We start from the raw sequence: 7,034 nt of genomic DNA, 5'->3' as shown, positions 1-7,034 counted from the left end.
AAGGAGGAATAGGAGGAAGAATACAGCAACATTCTCGCATGCATAGTTGAAGTTGAAGTGTGGATGTCTGAAGCAGCAGCCTTGCCTGGCACTTTCACAATCAGTCCCCTGTTAGCGTACTTTCCTTTCATGAACCCCTGGAACTTTTTTCCCTCTCATCTCAAGGCGTCGCTAAACACAGCCCATCACAGGTCGAACTTAGCCTGGTGCCACAGAAAGTTTGACCAGTCGTAGTTTACATATATATGTTTCTTCCTCTGATGGCGGTGACGCTGCTGTTTCTTCCTCCGATAACAGTGGTGGTAATTCTTTTTCTTTGCTTCTTTTTCTTGTTTTCTTCCTCTGATGGCGGTAATACTGCTGCTGCTGCTTCTTCTTCCTCTGATGGCGTTGCTTCCTGTTCTTGTTCTTCTAACACATTTTGGTAGTCTGAATTGGTTGGTGATAGGGTATTCAGAGTGGGGATAGTAGGAGTACTGCACACTCACCTACCTTGCTCCCCAGTCATAATGCAAGTCAGGTTGGTGGAAGACTGGGAAGGGTAGGGAGGTGCTGCACACTCACCTCCCATGCTCCCCAGGTTACATTTGTAACATCAGTCAGGTTGGTTGTTTTTGGAGTTGCCGGGATCAGTCAGTCAGGCCCCGTCAGTCAAGGGTAGTGCTACGCACTCACCTTGCCAAGATCAGAGGGGTGGTGGTGGTGGTGTGTACATTTGGAGTTGGTAGGATGAGTCACATTGGTGGTCAAAGTCAAACTGGGAGACTGGGAAGTGTAGGGAGGTGCTGCACACTCATCTCCCGTGCTTCCCAGGGGCGGTCAGGATTGTGGGTCTTTGGAATTGCCAGGATGAGTCACGAGAAGTGCTACGCACTCACCTTGCCAGAATCAGTTGCCAGGGTGGGGAGTACTGGTGGTGGTCGGTACAATTAGAGTTCCTAGGATGAGTCAGATTGGGGATCAAAGTCAAACTAGAAGGCTGGGAAGGGTAGGGAGGTGCTGCACACTCACCTCCCGTGCTTCCCAGGTGGGGTGCTGGTCTTTGGAGTTGTCAGGGTCAGTCAGGTTGGTATTGTTTTATTTTTATTATTTATTGTTGATTGCCAGACTCAGTCATTTTATTGAGGGGGAAGCAGAAGTTTTGTTTTTACTTTTTACTTTTATTTATTTTTTTATTTTTCATTTATTTTGGGAAGGGTAGGGAAGGGTAGGGAGGTGCTGCACACTCACCTCCCATGCTCCCCAGGTTACATTTGTAACATTTGTTGTTTTTGAAGTTGCGGGGGTCAGTCAGTCAGGCCCACTCAGTCAAGGGAAGCACTAACCTTGCCAAGATCAGAGGGGTGGTTTGGAGTTGGTAGGATGAGTCACATTGGTGGTCAAAGCCAAACTGGGAGACTGGGAAGGGTAGGGAGGTGCTGCACACTCACCTCCCATGCTCCCCAGAGTCAGTCAGTTTGGTGGTCTGTTGCCAGATTACAGTAAGATTTGTAGGTCAGTCAGGTTGGTTGTTTTTATGGTTGCCAGGGTCAGTAAGGCAGGTGGTAGGGAAGTGCTACGCACTCACCTAGCCAGGACAGGGTAGGATGTAGGGATGTATGGATCAGGGTCAGAGTGGGACACAGAGTAGGAGGTACTGTTGGTCTGTACATTTGGAGTTGTTCTTTGAAGTTGCCAGGATGAGTCAGGTCAAACTGGGAGACTGGGAAGTGTAGGGAGATGCTGCACACTCACTTCCCATGCTCCCCAGGGCCAGTCAGTTAGGTGATTACATATCTGTAAGTCAGTCAGGTTGGTTGTTTTTGGAGTTGCCAGGGTCAGTCAGTCAGGGTCAGTCCAGGGAAGTGCTACGCACTCACCTTGCCGAGATCAGAAGGGTGGTGGTGGTGGTGGTCTGTACAGTTGGAGTTGCTCTTTGGAGTTGGTAGGATGAGTCAGATTGGTGGTCAAAGTCAAACTGGGAGACTGGGAAGGGTAGGGAGGTGCTGCACACTCACCTCCCGTGCTTCCCAGGTGGGTGGTGGTCTTTGGGGTTGTCAGGGTCAGTCAGTTGGTATTGTTTTATTTTTTATTATTTATTGTTGATTGCCAGACTCAGTCAATTTTATTGAGGGGGAAGTAGGAGTTTTATTGTTTTTGTTTTATTTACTTATTTTTTCATTTATCTTTTTTTTATTACTTTTATCATCTTTTATACCTATATATATTTTATTCTTTTTGGTCTGGCAGTCCGTAGACTTGGGGAGAGAAGGGAAGTGCTGTGCACTCACCTCCCTTGCTCTCCCGAGGTCCGAGGTGGTAAGGAGGTTTTTATTTATTTTTATTTATTTATTTATTTATCTTTATTTATTTATTTATTTTATTTTATTTATTTATTTATTTTTTTTTTTTTGCGTGGTAGGTTAGGAGACAAGGGAAGTGCTATGCACTCACCTTAATTCTTTATTTTTTCTTTTCTATCTTTTGCCGGAGACAAGGGAAGTGCTATGCACTCACCTTAATTCTTTATTTATTTATTTTTTCTATCTTCTGCCTGGTAGGTTGGAAGAGAAGGGAAGTGCTATGCACTCACCTTTATATTTTTTATTCTGTTAGGTGGAGAGAAGAGAAGTGCTATGCACTTATCTTTATTTATTTATTTTTTTATTTTTTTTTGTTTTTTTTTTATTTTTTTTTATTTTTATTATTTTTTGCCTGGTAGTCCGTAGACTTGCCAGGGTTAGGTAGGGGAGAGAAGGGAAGCGCTGTGCACTCACCTCCCTTGCTCTCCCGGGGGCCGGTAAGGCGGTGCCTTCCTCCCCTGGGGAGGGATAGGGAGGTGCTGCGCACTCACCTCCCCTCCTCCCCGTGGGCAGTTCCATCACACATGGTGATGGAGGGATGCTCTTTCAAGGTTTTTGTGAGTTCCGAGAGGGGGGTTCGAACCTACGCGCCCCTCACTTCCCTCACGCCAAACTCAAAGTGCATCACTCTACCCACTGGGCCACGAGGGCCCTTTTTCTTTTTTTTAAAGTTGGTCTATTTCCCCATCTTCCCCATCTTTTTTGTAAAGTTCCTCTATTTAACCACCTTATGTTCACGCCAGTACGTATTAAAGAATTATGATGTGAATTATTTTCATAACGTTATTTATTTATTGTATTTTGTATGGGATATGACCGCTGGCATCCCACACACACTGGGTTCCCAAGACTGTCACTACGCCATGAAACCCCAACGGTAAACAAGATATATTTGAACACATCATTTCCCTTCCTGTGTTCATGCAGCACCAAAAGTTCAATAAGAAAAACTGCTGCTCATTCTAATGTGAACGTTCATCCCACAGTGATAATTAGATAACTGTTGACTTGTGGGAGTATGTCGTGGAGTACAAATAGCAGTAGGTAAGATCAGAGAACTTTACAGAGGCAGGAATTCCTTGGTTATGGAGCAGCCTTCTGGAACCCTCCCCTGTGCTGCACCACCACCACCACCACCGACAACAACAACAATAACAACACACCATTACACCTGTCCATCCTGCAGCACGAGAATGACTCAGCCCAGAGAACCACGGATTGCTTTATTCGTAATTCACGTCCACTCTCAACATAGACATCAATCAAATTATGTCACTGAAAAAAGTTGGTGAAGCACTCACTTCTTCACACAGGCTTTACTACCTATCAGCAGGATGAAAGCTTCCGACTGGGAGGAAGGGCGGCGTCGGGAAGGATTAAGAGAGAGAGGGTAGGGGGGACCAGCGGAGGCTGGAAGTGTGGTTATGCTAAATAGGTATAAAAAAGAATACTGCATGAAAAAGAAGAAAGACCTGTGCCCCTCCCACCCCTGCTCCCCCCGTGAGGCGAAACGTAGTGAAGTGGTACTGTTGTTGTTGTTGTTGTTATTATTATTATTATTATTATTATTATTATTATTATTATTATTATATATTATTAATTATTATTATTGCTATTATTATTATCATTAAAATTATTATTATTACCGTCATCATCGTCATCGGCACCATCATTGTAGTGTAGCTGGTTTGTGTCCTTTTATTTCCGCGTCGTATCTTGTAAGCTGTAAGTTTTAATAGTTCAGTATTTGTAACGATGGAGACCTTGTTTTTTATTCTTTATGCTCTGCACGGTGTCACTGGCATTTACATCTATATTTCCTACTGTTTTTTTTTCTGTTACTTATGTACTGAATCTATTTGTTTTGTAGAATTTATTTATTACCATACAACTTGATTTTCCCTCAAGTTAACATTTATGTAGATTTACTTATTTGTGTTGTGTAGGATACTTTCTTGTTAAGTGTGTTGAGGTTTGTGTTTTTCTTCTTTTATGTTCACTAGGTAACGGTGCACACAGGAATTATAAATGTTACTAATAATGATAATACTGATTATGGATGACAAACTAAACTGATGAATAAACATCGAAAAATTCATTTTAATAAAGCACATTTTGCATAGTGCTTTATAAGAAGCGCTGCGCACATGGACTTTAGAGATGCGATGTACCTTAAACTTAAAATGAAGCCCTAAGGCAGAGTGAGTGGTGGGTGGAACTGAAGGCAGTACACTCAGGGTTCCCAGATTACTGAAGCAGAAAAAGGCCAAAGGCAACAAAAAAATAAGACAAAACGGCCAAACGCACTACAAAAAGACCCAAAAACAGGCAGTAAAAAAACCCAAAGTTTATATTATTCCACTTCAGAATTTACCAAATATTACACGATGTGTACTGAGCACTGGGCTATAGCGGACTACTGGAGTGGCGATCTGTGTATACAAGTGCCACGTACTTCGTCAGTCCTTCGCCTGGGCCAAAAAACGGAAACGAATTCAGAGAATTCAATTCCAGTGTGAGAATACCGACAGTGGAAGAGAGTTACTTGTAACGGTATGTGCTAGGCAACTAGGCCTAAGGCCATACAGCTCCCGACGCCTCATCTGAAACCTGACCCCAATGCAATGTACACTAACTGAGATTGGTGGGTTCAGGAGTGAATGCAAAAATACTAACAACACATTATGAAAACGTTCTTGGCACAAAGAAGTGGCCGTGTTCATGACGTGTACCATATACCTACGTCCCTACTTCATAACCATGGGGAAGGACTTTCGCTCTGCAGGCATTATGCTATTGTAGCAGCAATGTCATAACAAGCTAATCGTTATTATTCCACACACTTGACCTTTGCTGAATATCATTTAAGTATTTTTTTCCTCATATAAAATTAATCAATGAGTGCACGCTGGCCACACTAAATGAACTGGCGCGCGGGCCTACAGTTCAATCACACTGCTCTACACATTTTTCTTTCCCACTCGACATAAATATAAACAACCAGAACGATCGCTTTTGGGAGATGGAAAACGAGTTTACCAATGACTCATCATAACAAAATATACGGTACTACCATAGACAGCACCCTATCAACGTACTCCTGGCTTGTTCATGAACACAGGTAGCTGTTGATAGGAAGCCTTAAATTACATCAGCCGCTTGAAAAAAAAAAAAAAAAAACACGCCAGAGTTCAGCCGTGGACTCGCGCGTCATCAGCATCATCACCCAGTTGATTTGTCCAATTTTCCCTTATTGTTATTTAATAGCAATAAGAGAAAATGGGAAAAACTGTAAGGATAACCATGGTAACAAAAGGAAAATAAAGGAAAACATACGTGCACTCGACAACTTGAAAAAAAAAAGTTTTGTCTTAGGTGGCGGTGAACAAACTTATCATATTAAATAAACTTGTTATGGCCAAATGGAGCATATATAAGCAACATATTAAAAAAAATAATAATAATTATAATAATGTAATTCATGGCAAACTAGATATCCTTAGACCAAATGCATGAAAAAAGCCAAAAATTATGTTTTGGCCTAAAAAAGGCGAATCTGGCTGTCCTGATCTCCGACAACGTGACGTCATGCGCGGAAAATTGAAAAAAAAAAAAAAGTGTAACAAAAGTGGGCTTGCTGGGTTCTCTATACTGTGCCTGGCGCTTTCAAGAGAGGCATCAGTCAATCAGGCTCCGGCTACCATGCGACTCCTATAAGAGTGCACTTCTCGTAAAGGAGCGCCGCACTCCTGCAGCAGTGACCCCTGGTACCTCAAATCCCTATGACAGTCACTGATTGGGTCCTTGAGTTTTCAATGCCCCTCACAGCTAATTGTTCATCATGTGATGAGAGAAGGAGGAGGAGGAGGAGGAGGAGGAGGAGGAGGAGGAGGAGGAGGAGGAGGAGGAGGAGGAGGAGGAGGAGGAGGAGGAGGAGGAGGAGGAGGAGAAGAATAAAAACAAAGCCCAAACAGCAAAAGTTCCTGAGGTCTTTACTGGGCTGTTTGGGTAACTACTCTACGCTAACTAGTGGAAGAGACAAACAGGATAGCACAGAAAGAGGAACCAAACGAATACAAAAGAAGTCCAAACAGTAACAGACCAAGAGGTCCTTGTAAGTCTGTTTGGGTAACTATTCTACTCTATTAGTGGTAGAGAAAGGATAGCACAGAAGAAGGGTCCTTCCATCCCCCACCCCCAATCCCTCCAGGCAAGGGTCACATGAAAAATGGTACCATGTTGTACAGAAAAAACAACATGGAGTGTGAGAGGAAACTAAAGAAAGACAGGAGGACTACTTCGACCACATACAATCTACATGCCAGCACGGACAGTACGGAGTGAACGTGTTCGTTATTCAGACATGAACAATGACAACCGGGAATTAGTGTCTACATACTTGTCAAGACAGGTTTTCAATGACTGAACAGTGCCTGAGTTAACGACGCTTGATGGAACACAATTCAACATATTTATGACACGATTGAAGTAAAATGTTTGGCTTCATTTGTTTGAAATCGCTTACCTATTATTTGCTATTGTTTCTTGTAATATTAGACATGTTGAATCTTAGGAAGAATTCCGGTCTGATATTTGTGAAAGCCTTAAAAGTTTAGTAAAGCAATATCAGATCCCCTCTTAGCCTGCGTTTGGAGAGGGAGAATAGATCTCGTTCTTTAAGGCGTTCCTTGT

The 7,034-nt window shown here is 42.8% G+C and overlaps 1 long non-coding RNA gene across 1 annotated transcript; it reads right to left on the bottom strand.

Moving 5' to 3' along the window:
- Positions 1-43: 43 nt before the first annotated feature.
- LOC135092157 (uncharacterized) lies at positions 44-2,989 on the bottom strand. The gene is made up of 2 exons (XR_010262779.1): positions 2,573-2,989; positions 44-2,496 (listed from the first exon to the last, which is right to left on the bottom strand). It is a non-coding gene; the product is annotated as an uncharacterized LOC135092157 (long non-coding RNA).
- Between the last annotated feature and the right edge of the window lie 4,045 nt (positions 2,990-7,034).

This window comes from Scylla paramamosain, chromosome 39, assembly GCF_035594125.1.
Source record: "Scylla paramamosain isolate STU-SP2022 chromosome 39, ASM3559412v1, whole genome shotgun sequence".
NCBI classification, from domain to species: Eukaryota; Metazoa; Arthropoda; class Malacostraca; order Decapoda; family Portunidae; genus Scylla; species Scylla paramamosain.
The sequence above is the reverse complement of the archived record's forward strand: the minus strand, read 5'-3'. Positions and strand labels throughout refer to the sequence as shown.